The 13,823-nt window shown below is 41.0% G+C and overlaps 1 protein-coding gene across 25 annotated transcripts in view; it reads right to left on the bottom strand.

Moving 5' to 3' along the window:
- The window catches only part of LOC114252697 (uncharacterized), a 378,993-nt gene that overhangs the window by 100,902 nt on the left and 264,268 nt on the right, over positions 1-13,823 (bottom strand). The gene's annotated exons all lie outside the window — the stretch shown is intronic.

Genomic DNA, 13,823 nt, shown 5'->3' with positions numbered 1-13,823 from the left:
CGCAACAATGTCAATATAGAGCTAAGCTGTCATATATGATGGCACGTGAGTCAGTCTTGAGCTTTTGATCTATACATTGAAACGTGTGCTTAATTCTGCCAAGTCGGCGAGGTCCAGATCGATGGTCCGGTCCAATTTGTACTTATATTTGGGGTTCCTCTCTCTCTTCCCAGCTATTTTTCCCACATGGTGGTGAGGTCAGCTTTCCTCACTTTACTCCTCCACTTCGCTCTGTCTTCGACATCCTCGTCAGCAATATTGCATTCCCTTTTATCCTTCAACATTACATCCATCCACCTTGTCTTGGGTCTCTAGGTCTTCGACCGGGGAGGTTGAGCAGTAGTGCCAAATTTCCAACGTCCAGCCAGGCGGCAGCGGCTTGGCTTGTAGGCAGCGGCTTGGCTCTGCCCCTGGCATTGCTGAAGTCCATGGGTGACGGTAACCACTCACCATCAGGTGGGCCGTATGCCCGTCTGCCTACAAAGGCAATAAAAAAAAAAAAAAAAAAAAAAGGCGGCTTCCTTTTTACGTGACCATACCATCTCAGCCTACTCTCCTGCATCTTGTCGGCGATGTCCCGTACACCGAGGCTTCCACGTACGTACTGTTGCGTATTTTATCAAGCCTAATCACGCCACACATCCATCCATGGGTTCATCAATCTAATGTTATATCAGTGAACATTCTCCACAATCACTTGAATCTGATCGAATCTTAAGCCCTGTGTGATACAAAAAACTAATTAACGACTATGTAGGTACTGTGATACATGTTAGTCCGTACTCATATTACATAACGTTTGTATTAAGGTGTTCATGGCTGCTATAATTCTGTTTTTTAAATCACTACTAGTCAAAAAGAAGGGAGAACTTCAATGTAAGACGTGTGTTTTTTCGGCTTTATTTTCGGTTGCAGTTGTGATTCCTAGAAGCATCACTGCACAGAAAAGTTTATAGCCTACCTGATTTTGATATGGCTTGACTGATGCGATGGTGAAGTGAATACGAGACTAACTGTGTGCACTTCGTGTAGAAACCGGCGGCGTGTTGATAAATCCCGTACGAGCTCAACATTTTTAAGAGTCATAATTAGGTAATATCTGATACTCGGTACTTATAACAGTAGGAATGAATGGTATTAGGTGATACCAAAATATCGGTGTTAACCCTTTAATCGCGACTCAAGACAGCCGTCAAGTGATCGCAGCGCGACCGCTGACAGACATCTCGAAATAAACTCAACGCAAGTTTAATGGATCTGTTTATTTGAATACGGGGAAGATCTTCCACGAACTTGCATTGTGAGATTTTATTGAACGCCTAAATACGTGGAATTACGATCTGTACTGATTACAATCCGATCATTTATGCTTCAAATGGATGTTTTGATTAATCCAGTTATCCGGTTACATTTAAAATGTGATTATATTAAATACAATGTAAAAAAAAAGGATAATAATGCCAAGAAATAGACTGATACGTACATACGTACATATGTACATGCACACTATGCACATGTATGGATTACATAACTGAAGTCGTGCTTCGTTTTGCAACCACTTGATTGAACAAAATTATTTAACGACTTACTCGTAGGTACTTAGCTTCTTCTTTATTAAATAATAATAATAATTCCCAGCGCAATGAGAAACTGAGCATGGCCCTTCGTGTCCGCGAAAAGTTTAAAACAAATGTAAATTATAAATTATTATTTTGTTGCGTGGAGGATGGCTGGACAACACTATGTGAATGCCAACACCCACCTTGAGACGTGAGATCAAAGTCTCAATTGTGTAGTGTGACGTAGTGTGTAAAGGTGCAGGATAGCGGTACCGACCCTGTAGACTGGCACTTATTTCGGCGTGGAACTCATTTATTGAGCATATGTTAAGAGTGCATTCCATTCCATATGCATTTTAATTTTTTATTGCCTATATGGATGGACGAGCTCATAGCCCATCTGGTGTTAAGTGGTTACCGAAGCCTATAGACATCTACAATGTAGATGCCGCCACCCACCTTGAGATATAAGTTCTAAGGTCTTACTATAGACTATAGTTACAACGGCTGCCCCACCCTTTATACTGAAACGCATTACTGCATCACGGCAGAAATACGCAGGGTGATAGTACCTACCTGTGGGTAATCACACAAGACGTCCTACCACCAGTAAAAACATTTGTTACCACCACCAGACTAGAGATTGTTTTAGTAAATATAATTAAATGAATCAAGTCTAAATGAAGTTGTATTAAATTTAAACTCAAAGGCCCTATAAATTACAAGTCGGTTAGAAGATAAATTAAACGTGTTTTGTTTGTATTCTTTATCTCGGGGTAATCATCTTATTTATAGTCGGCGGGATCGCTTCATTACGTTTTATTTGAGTTTCGCACGATATATTGTTATTTACGATGCTCCTTTTAGTGTACCAACATTCATTTCATTCGGATCGTTTTCATTTTACCTCTTTCGAGACGTCCACGATGTGTTTGAACTCCTAAAGGGCATACGCTCGCCAACACTGTCAGGCCACATGTCGATAACAGCTACAATGTTGTCAAACTTGTATGTTTCCAAATGTCTAGATGACAGCGCTAGTAGCCGCGGTTGGAGGAAGTGTTGTCTGTATTATAAATAGCACACATTATGGACGAAAACTAATCTAGTACGGTAATAGGTACGATGTGTATAAATGCGACAAGTTGACCTCTGTCCGAGTGCAGATAGTGAAATAGGACGCAGTAATAAGGGACGTTCCGCTTCATACATCTTCCGGGGATGATGCCACAGTGTATTCAGTTTAGAGTAACTATGTTTTAGTATTGCTGTGTTACCCTCAACCCATCGCTATTCTCACATGGTAAAGTACGTGTGTGGGGCCTCTTTTTCTGTTGAATTCTAAAGCAATTTTAGTGGCCTTAGGTTGTATTGTGATGCTGCTAGAGTAGGCCCGTTACCTGTTCATCTGTGTATCTGTGCGACTAAACAATCAGGCACTCCGGCTTGAAGAGTATAACTGACATTACATAAAACTATTCATATTTCAACCGCATGTCCATAGGACCTAATAACGACTTGGTAAATAGTGGGCCCTGTCCTGGCGGCCCGCGCCCGCTTGAATATGTGAAAATAAAAATCTCTTTTGGCGTGTAATTAAATGTTTTGTCCTCACTGCAATGTGTGTACTGTGATGTTGTAACAATCTATTTGGCTCGGCTGCCGGGCCGCGGGAGTAATGCGTGTAATCCCGCTTTTGTTACCAACTTTTAGTCAATTCCGTAAAGATATTGCGACTTACATGAAAAACTGTTGGCGAGCTTCTAGTAGATATGCGAACAACTCTGCCTATTTTTTGCCTATTCTGAGAGCTAGTTTGCTGTTTAACCTCGCTAAGGCACAAATATCGTTGCTCAGCTGGAGAGATGAAGTTTGTATTTCAATTGCATCGCTTTATTTATTTATTATTATTATTATTATTATTGCTTAGTTGGGTGGACGAGCTCACAGCCCACTTGGTGTTAAGTGGTTACTGGAGCCCATAGACATCTACAACGTAAATGCGCCACCCACCTTGAGATATAAGGTCTAAGGTTTCAAGTATAGTTACAACGGCTGCCCTACCCTTCAAACCGAAACGCATTACTGCTTCACGGCAGAAATAGGCGGGGTGGTGGTACTTACCCGCGCCGACTACAAGAGGTCCTACCACCAGTCAGTCGTAATATGAATTACGCGGATTTTATTTAACCAGGCAATAAGACACATTCGTAGTGGTAGCTGTGTGCAAGGCTCCCCGTTATCTACTCACTGCTATTTGTTATAACAGCACTAACTTCTGATAAATTAACATTAAGCACATAAGAATTGTAGTAAATATTAAAATAGTTAAAACGATACATAATTATTTAGATAAATATGTATTTATATTCATATTATGATAATATACTGTTGTCATAATTCAAACCGCAAAAAGTCAACTCTTAAGATGCGGTGCCTCCCTGTATGAGTGAATTGTTGATCCCGAGGAATTTAATATGGCGTCCCCGGACGGGTGGCATTCCCGGAGACGATACACTAACGATACACTGACTAGACGGGGCTCTCTGACAGTAAGCCGAAGATAGAATACTGGTCGTCACTGTTAGGTTAGCTTCAATGATAATCATATAATATTGCGATGAAAAGTATGACACAATAAATTCTTTATTCTTTTTTTTTATTGCTTCAATGGGTGGATTGGCTCACAGCCCACCTGGTCTTAAGTGGTTACTGGAGCCCATAGACATCTACAACGTGAATGCGCCACCCACCTTGAGATATAAGTTCTAAGGTCTCAAGTATAGTTACAACGGCTGCCCCACCCTTCAAACCGAAACGCATTACTGCTTCACGGCAGAAATAGGCGGAGTGGTATTACCTACCCGTGCGGACTCACAAGAGGTCCTACCAATTAATTAATTAATTTAATTAGTATCAACGGCAACGGAACCGTGTTGTAATTTGAATAGGAATGAACTTTTAAGTTCAGTTTGGCTCATGTCTACCCTCCGTGGGCAGAGGGAATCTTTAAGTACCCGCCATTGTAGCAGAGATCATCCGTGCTGACCGGCTCGGTCCGGATTACGCAATCGCGTTTCTGGAACTCATTTGTGGCACGTACCATTCGGCTATAGAATAAACCCCGCTATTAGACTAGACTAGACTAGAGCACTATAACAAGTTCATCTTGCAACGCGGTTTGAAAATAGTTCTTAGAAGAAGGCTGGTAGTTAGATATTGTTGAAGTGCATGAACGACTCTAATCACTTATTTTAAGTTCGGATGTAAAGTGGTATGGCAGAAATTACTATGATATGTATCGAAATGAACTAAAGGCAAGGGCATATCGGTCCCCGCACAGTGGTGCAGCTCACAGAGGTGGGACCACTCGCCTGTCCCACCTCTGATATACATTCGAGATGAACTATGTAGGTACCTATGTGAAATGTGATCAACGAGTTTGAGGTCTTATTAACGTGCACGATATTTCTAGATGTGATCGAAGCTGATGCCCAATTCTCAAGCAAGCACTAGTGGTTTGTTCAAACTGAGAAGAACACATTTAGGGAAAAATGAACCAATAAGACAACTGTACAATTCATTAATAAAAGAGAAGAGAAGTAATTCCGAAGCGAGACCATAAATTAACACAGGGAACCAACGAGCCACAGAACATACAATACAAAGATATTTGCATCGGGAATATGAAAACGTCCGGAAAAATGTGAATATATGGTTAAATCCGGGTAAGTCATGTCTTTATTCAGTAGCGGCGCGACCGATACCCCGATCCAATTAAACCCGACGCTCCGGTTATGGGACTCTCGGAGCTAGACATAGAGTAGCTGTTGCCAATACTAAAACCAACATAAAAATACAGTCGTCGTGGTCTAAAGGATAAGACGCCCGGTGCATTCAATTCAAGTATTATCAAGCACAACGACTGTGCCCGTAACTCGTAAGCGGGTACCAATTTTTCAAATGAAATACGTACTTAACAAATGTTCACGAACGAATTCCACGGTGAAGGAATAACATTGCACATATTATAATTTTCGTAATTACTGGTGGCTTTTATGAGCCAAACCAGCCTGCATGACTTATTTGCTGCTGTTGAGCAGAAGTAGGTAGGGTTGCATAGGACTTCTGAGATTTCTTTATAAGTCATTATTTTTCTGTCGTCAGTTGAATAAGAATTAATGAATGCCCATTAACAACCAGCCCTTTCTTAGACCTTGTATTTTCTTATTCGTAATTAAAATCTAGTCAGTTCCGTTCGCACCGCTAACACCATTGCGCTTCAAATATCTTTAATAGAAGTCATTGACAAACTACACATGAATCCCACTAAAATCTCACCACAAATGGATTGATATTAAAGAAATACAAACAAAAATCAAAGAAAAAACAGTAATTTTGTATTATAGAAAATTCCTATCTCTGGGTCTACAAAGTTAAAATATCGAGAAAAAAGTGGTCTGCTTTTTAAATCGTCAACGATATACGATAATAACGCGGTCCAACGAGCATTCTGCTGTGGCTCCACGCTATAACTCAATTCTGTTAACGTATGCTGAATCACATGGATTCCTGCTGTAAAATAGCTTAAGGTGAGCAACTTTAAGGCTTTAGCAATACGGTACAAATTCACATGGCTAATTTATCCAGAGGATTTGAGTGTTGCAAAAAAGAAAATTGTAGAATAAATAACTTATTTAATTGTAGAATTCTATGAATTCGATGGTCTTAATGTCTATGAATACCTACGCCGCACCAAGTGTTGCAACTCTTTCCAGGAGCATGATATACTTCTAATCACTCTTACCTGAAATAGAAAAAGAAGTATTTAGAACTACAGCAATAACAAGACTTAACAATCGCTATTATGCAGAGTAATTATACTACAGTGTACAATAGTTATAGATGCGATTTAAAAGGAAAGTAATGTCTACTCAATCATCCTTTAGACGAGCTTAAGGACATTTATGATTGTTTATTGCCCATGTAGGCAGACGAGCATACGGCCTACCTGATGGTGAGTGGTTACCGTCGCTCATGGATATCAGCAATGTCAGGGGCAGAGAAACTATAAATAACTTAGCTTGCCTTGGGACTGCGATCACTAGAGATTGTGAACTCATTCAACATCGAAACACTGAGGCTGATGTATTGTATTTCCTTTCCTAAATGGGAAAAAGAACTCATGGCTCACTTGGTGAAAAGTATCCTATATCCCATACACATAAGGTCGGCACACAAAGTAGCGGTAGTAAGAAGCGGTTCGTTTTTAACATTCTTTTAAAAAAATCTAGATATTGTATAAAAATGAATTGCTGTTCGTTAGTCTTCCTAACCTCGAGAACGGCTGGACTGATTTGGCTAATTTTGGTCTTGAGTTATTTGTGGAAGTCTATAGAAGGTTAAAAGGTAGATAAATATGAAAATACTCGGAATTAAATAAAAATAACAATTTTGTTTTTCCTTTAATGTGTCCCCCGTCGAACGGATTCCTTTTGTTTGTTTTAAGTTTATTTTATACAAAAGTTTAGGTCTTTTATTTATCGATTGAGGCACTACGAAGTCTGCCGGGTCAGCTAGTTCTTTATAAAATAACAACATTATTACAAAATAATTTCATTAAATAAATAATATCGCATTACAAAATGAATGTCGCCACTCAGTTTGAGTCATGAGGTCGATGTCTCAATTGTGCTCTATAACGCTCTGTCACACCCAGGTCTAAGGGTAGATATGGTCGGCGATGCCTACTCATGCGAGCTACACGCCCCACCATCAGTAAATACCGGTTTTTCATCGCAGTACGGTGGTACAAAACTGGCAAATGCTGCTCCCTATTCCTCGGTTAATGCCTTAATTGCCTTAACAACGTCGATGTGAGGAGACGGTTTAGTAACATTCAACTCCTACAGGTTGCTCGCACTGTTTCTACAAGGGTAAGGTAATCCTCATATTAGCGAACCGACGATGGAGTACTACCAGTGCGGCTGTGACGAGGACACGACCGAGCACACACTCGCACACTGCCCCGCGTGGTTGGGGCAGCGCCATGTTCTCGTCTTGCAAATAGGACCAGACTTGTCGCTGCCGACCGTCCGAATCGTTGCTACGGTATTCGGCAGCAACGAGTCCTGGAAGGTGATTAATGATCGACGTCTGCGAGTCCACCATCTTGCAAAAGAAGGCGGTGGAATTAGACGAAGAATTCATGCCTCTCCACAGCGATGCATCGTTGCCGAGCCGAGGGCCGGAGTCGGGTGATACTTCTGTAGAAGGTCGAAGCCAAGCGGCACACTATCAACACTATAGCGCGTCGCCGCATAACACTTTGTTGTGTGAATTGTGGGATCCAACCCTACCCACCCTAAGCCGAGATCCGTCTGGAGCGGGGATCGAACAGCGAGATGGTTGGGGCTCATGATCCACGGGGCTCAGTTAGTAGTCATCTTGCACATAACCCCGCCTGATCCCCATGGACCAGGTAGGTATCTGTAAATTTCATTACCCAAGGTAAAATGTACGACAAAAAGTTTTCCTAGACTAACAGTACCAAGTCTTTTCAATGGCTTAGAATTCCATGTAGTACAAACATGTAGACATTCATTTTCAATACCTATATAGATAATACCGCCGCCGCCGGAGTCCGTCAGGGATGTATTAATTCTCCACTATTGTTCAATGTACACAATGTACCGCTCATAATGAGAATTATTCTTGAAGTCAGGACAGATGGCATCTTGATGGGTGGCTTGAAGCTCTCCCACCTGCGATATGCAGACGATACTACTTTGTTCACCACCAGTTCCCTAGCACATGGAAGAACTTCTCGGCAAGATAGAACACGTGAGCCTTCAGTTCGGGTTTAAAATAAACCGGAATAAAATAAAAATGATGATTGTCGACCGTATGAATAACAATTCTGCGGAAACTATACAAAATTGCTAATTGTGATGTGGTGCAATCATACATTTATCTGGGAAATTTAGTTACGAAACAACGGTGGTTATATCGAAGAAGTGAAGAGGCATATGGCAATTTCTGGGTTTGCAATAGACAGATTAAGGAAAATATGGAGGATTTTGCAGCATATATAGAGCCAGCAGATAGACGCCCTGGAGATGTGGTGCTGGAGGTAATAATGCTCGGGGTTTCGTTGACTGAAATCCATACCAACGAGTCTTCACTTCGAGAAATCGGCATCAAGCAGCGTATAATATCATCTTTGGTACAGTCTCGTATTCTCACATTTTTTGGTCACGGGGAAGATTGCCCATGAGGTGGACTGACCAGATAAAAGCGGCAGTTAAGTGGCTCACTATCATTACACGAATGCACGGTGAGAGCGGTCGTCAGAAAGGAGTGGTAGCATGTTGTGAAGCTTGCCACCAACGCCTGAAGTGATTATTACGATCATTCTCTCAAGCGATACCGACTAGGAAGAAGAAGAAGAAGGACAATAGAAAAAAATTGAAGAGAAAAGTCATTACCGTTGCCGTTATATTATATCATGGTTCGCTATTGAATTAATGTATCCATCTTTGTTTTATTTAATAAAGGATAAAAAAAGCTTTAGGTTACATTAGTTTTAGCTATAAATTTAATTGAAACTATTCGTTAAAGGCGCGTGTACACAATGTGAGAAGTCGGACGACCCTCGTCGCGACAAAAACTTTTTCAATTAATCGCTCAAACAGGGCCGCACTGTCGTCGTGTGTGTTCGAACTCTATCCGATTTATATTACAAATTCAATTAGTTCCCTCATCGGAAAACCATTTCAATATGGATTTTACATTTTTTGTTTGTTGCCGTCACTTTTGAATATTACTGTGGATTCAGATTTAATATTATAGTAAATGGTAACTAACATACATGACAGACAATGTAATTTATCGGGCTAGTTTTTATAGTAATATGAGCAGCAAATTGACTGAGTCTAGCATGATGTCCGTATCGTAACGTAGCGGGTAGTGGTAAATCAGCCTGCGGGTCAGAACAGCCATTCCACCACTATTCGTGATCACGCATATCTCAGGGCCACTACCTATATTGAGCTGGAATGACTGGCAGAATTTACTTTGTGATGTATATGGACTTGACAACCTATTAAACCGCCTTAAAAGTTCAAAAGTTGAGTAAAATAAGTAAAAAATTAAATATTTTTTATGTATTTTGTTTAATGTATTAATCTTACGACTTATCGACTTATTCGGTTTATATAACTGAGGGAAGAGATTAATGTGTGTCGCTTCGCGTGGGACTAGTCGTAGTCGAGCAAGAGTCTAGACAGACACTACGGAGCTCGTATCAAAGAGTCTCTGCGTCAAACACGAGCTCAACAAACCTCTTCATCAAATAGCTTTGCGTCAACGATCTGAAGCACGTAGCCCGTGGTGGTTTTTGAGAGCGCTGAACAGCGATGTATGTAAAATAAATGATCAATACAGCTTCATTTGTGATAGGCTATTAAGATCGTAATCGCTCCCCTGCGACTTTAATGCGTCAATTTGTATGCGCGCGTGTGATCGCGTCCTAATAGATAAGGCCGCCTACGCACTCGCGACGGACGATTCCGACTGTTCACAATTATAAAGCATGTAACTAGGTTTCTAATTGACTATTAAAGATTGAACAATTCCGATGTAATGGAGGCATCTTTGAAAATAAAATAATGCGCCTGTTGTAAATAATTTTGTTTATTACAAATAAATTAACGAAGAAATTAAGTTTTATTAAGTTTAACGATTTAAAACTTTATTGATGATAATTTCATTGGAGAATGAGGGAACTCAATAAGGGATTGGTTTGGCGTCAGGAGATATCTTACTAATGCTGTTATGGGTGTGTAGATATGTACGTACATATGTTTTGACTTTTGTTTGTAGTTCTAGTTGTTAGTAGCTCTGAATATTTCCATCGCGTCAATGACTATTCAGAGACAGCCGTGATCGTTCGTGGGGACGATTTATGTCAAAGAGCCCTTGCTTCATGCTGGGCAGTATCATTTCTCTGCGACAGATACATGCAGCAAAGGGTACTGATCCTCCTGAGCTTAGATCGAGCACTACCACCGCAAAAAGTATATTTCATTAAACTGTCAACGTGTAAGATAGGAAATCTTTATTTAGTTTCAAAGAAACTGTTCCCTTGGAGCAATATCAAGCAGAGCCGGCTATTGCAGCAAAATAGTGTGGTACGACCGAAGGCCAGCCCAGCAACATGCCATCCATCATTACGAGAGTAACCACGCTTCAATGAAATATTATATTTGCAGCAGTATTTCATTTTATAGACTACAAGAGTTCACGATGTCTTGAAATTGTGATTTGGCACTTAAAGTTCTTAGTTGAATTTAAAAATAATCACTGTTTGTTTAAAAGTTTCATAGTGATTACGAGGAAGATATGTAGAAGTTAGTTTGCGAGTGTGTTGTGAGACTGAGTTTTTGCGATATACACGACCTCCAGCCGGTACAAACTGCATCTCGGCTTAACTTGGACTGTCGGATATAAGTGATCAATCTGTACACTGAGGGATCACTTTTGACCTCCACTTTTCAATACAAGTTTTTTCACTTTTCGATCGTAACAACGACAATATTAACGATGTTCACATTTATAAATTCCTATAAATGTTTTTTATCGATATATCCTACAGTAGATCTACAATCTACAAAATAAGTTATGTTCGTTCACAATTTTGAAAACAATAAACTTGTTTTAAGATATCAACCAGCTTGACACAACTACGGTATAAATATAAGTGGCTATGCAGTAAAGTACGAGCTCAGACAGTTCGACAGTCATATTATAGATAACTCCTGTTAACGTTTAAATATTTGTGGTCACCCTCGCTTAATTCATTACGACTACAAATTACTGGTTACAGGTTATAGTTGTCCGCATTAATTCATCAAGTGTGGTCTTTCTCGTTCGATCACATTTAATAACATTGTTCATTGCATCTATCGAAATTGAATCTCGGAAACGATTTGATTGAGAACGCTGTTTGTCATTGTCGTTGAAGCGTTCATGTCGAAAACTCTAACAGAGTCGTTACAGCGGGCCACAGCACAGCACTACTTAACTGCATGGCTCCAGACATTGTACGTAACTGGAACATTTTTATTATCTCTAATGAATGTTGAAGTGTATTCGTATATAAAATTAAATAATATTGATAAGCACATTTTTGATTCAATTTAAAATTATTTAAAGTTTTAATGTTTGCTAATCAAATAATTTGAAAATCTCGAGAATTATCAAGTGAAAGGGTTCTTCTATTCAAGTTTACTGCTTGCGAGAAGAAAGCGAACGTGCTTAAATGTGCAATTGTTTCGCCAAATCGTCATTCAAAAAGTCAAAACGAATATTCGTTTTTAAACAAATAGGAAATTCTGTTTTAATTTACACTGTCTAAAATAGTAAAATTTCTATTCCAGAGGGAACATTTTCCAAAGCATGCTCGTCTAACAACCTAAGCTGAGCAATATACTCAAACATTCTTATTTCCATGGTAAATTATGGAGTATTTTGATTAACTCCAGATTCTAATCTCATTTAATGTTAGGTCTATTAATTTTGTGGTAACCACAGTGCCATTGTAATTACTATTATTTTGAATATCGATAAAAGTAGCGATGTCCGTTGGTTCGTGTGCGCAACGCGCGCTTAGATTAATGGCGGGCTCTGTTGCGTTCCGTCGTGCGCCTATTTAGATGCACACGACTATACGAAGTGCACGCCGATACACTTGCTGCTAACTATAGACTTGACTGTTTACGAAACTTGAACTATGAGGGTTTTTACAAACAACGGTCGGATCGGCGGGATCAAACGAGACAGGCACCCGCGATTACACCGTTAATATACTGCGGTACAGGGTTTTAGCTTGCACTTATGCACTGGTGGTTTTTTTTTTTTTTTTGGTCAGGAGGAAATCGCCGGACTTCCGCCCTCCACTGGGGACGGCGGGCGGAGCATGTCGGAGTCGAACCGACTAAAACCTCCTGTCGCTCAACAACCAACGTCCAAACCTCACATGAGACAGAACTCATGAAAAGGCAAAGGGGGGAAAGTGAAGTGTTTAGTGCGGAGCACATCTCTCCCATCACCCTCCCCCTCGGGACGCCGGACTGGCGGTCGTCAGCGCCACGACCACCAGCCCTCTCGGTCGGCAGGCTATCCGGAGCCCGCCTAGATGGCGCCGGTTTGAATAGGTTATCCTACGAAATACCCCGCTGGGTCAGAACCAGCGTGGGTCGAGGATAGCCGGCCTTCCATCACCCGGATGCTCTTGCGTAAAACGCGTGCAGAGCAGCTTTCTGCGAGATGGTGCACTCGCAGAAGTCGAGCATCGATGCCACAACACTCGGCAACGACAAGTCGTTTCCTATTTTTGCGACGAGGACACGGCGCCACCCCTCCCATGCGGGGCAGGCGACGAGCGTATGCTCTGCCGTGTCCAAGTCGTAATCACAATGGTGGCACACTGCCGTCGGCTCGGCTCTGATCCGGTGCAGGAACTCACCGAAGCAACCATGCCCAGTGAGAACCTGCGTGAGCCGGAAAGTGAGGCGTCCTCTGTCACGATTCACCCAATCCACAAGGACTGGGCAAATCGCCTCGACGGTCCTACGACCAGCCGAAGGATCGGCCAGCCGCCTGGACCATGATTCCAGCACGGACCGCCGAGATTGGGCTCTCCGCGCTCTGACCACACTGGGGCTGGGACGCGCCACGCACTTACTGGTGGTAGGACCTCTTGTGAGTCCGCGCGGGTAGGTACCACCACCCTGCCTATTTCTGCCGTGAAGCAGTAATGCGTTTCGGTTTGAATGGCGGGGCAGCCGTTGTAACTATACTTGAAAACTTAGAACTTATATTTCAAGGTGGGTGGCACATTTACGTTGTGGATGTCTATGGGCCCCAGTAACCACTTAACAACAGGTGGGTTGTGAGTTCGTCTACTCATCTAAGCAATAAAAAATAAACTTAATTTAATATAATAAAAAATAAACTTTAAATTTGTTTTATTATTTCTATATAAAACTGATGTTAATATATAGGTATTTTATATTTAAATTAAATGATCATCAACAATTTAAATCAGATGTAAATATAATATTATAATATTAAAAGGTAGTCGTTTAATCAATTCACAAAGAACTTTTGATTGAGTAATAATTTAAGTGACGAAATGGCCTCAAATGCGATACATTTGCATGTAGACTAGGTTGTCACCGTTTGATATCAGTTCGAACTAGT

The sequence above is a fragment of the Bombyx mandarina genome, chromosome 06 (assembly GCF_030267445.1).
Source record: "Bombyx mandarina strain Sakado chromosome 06, ASM3026744v2".
Classification (NCBI taxonomy): Eukaryota; Metazoa; Arthropoda; class Insecta; order Lepidoptera; family Bombycidae; genus Bombyx; species Bombyx mandarina.
The sequence above is the reverse complement of the archived record's forward strand: the minus strand, read 5'-3'. Positions and strand labels throughout refer to the sequence as shown.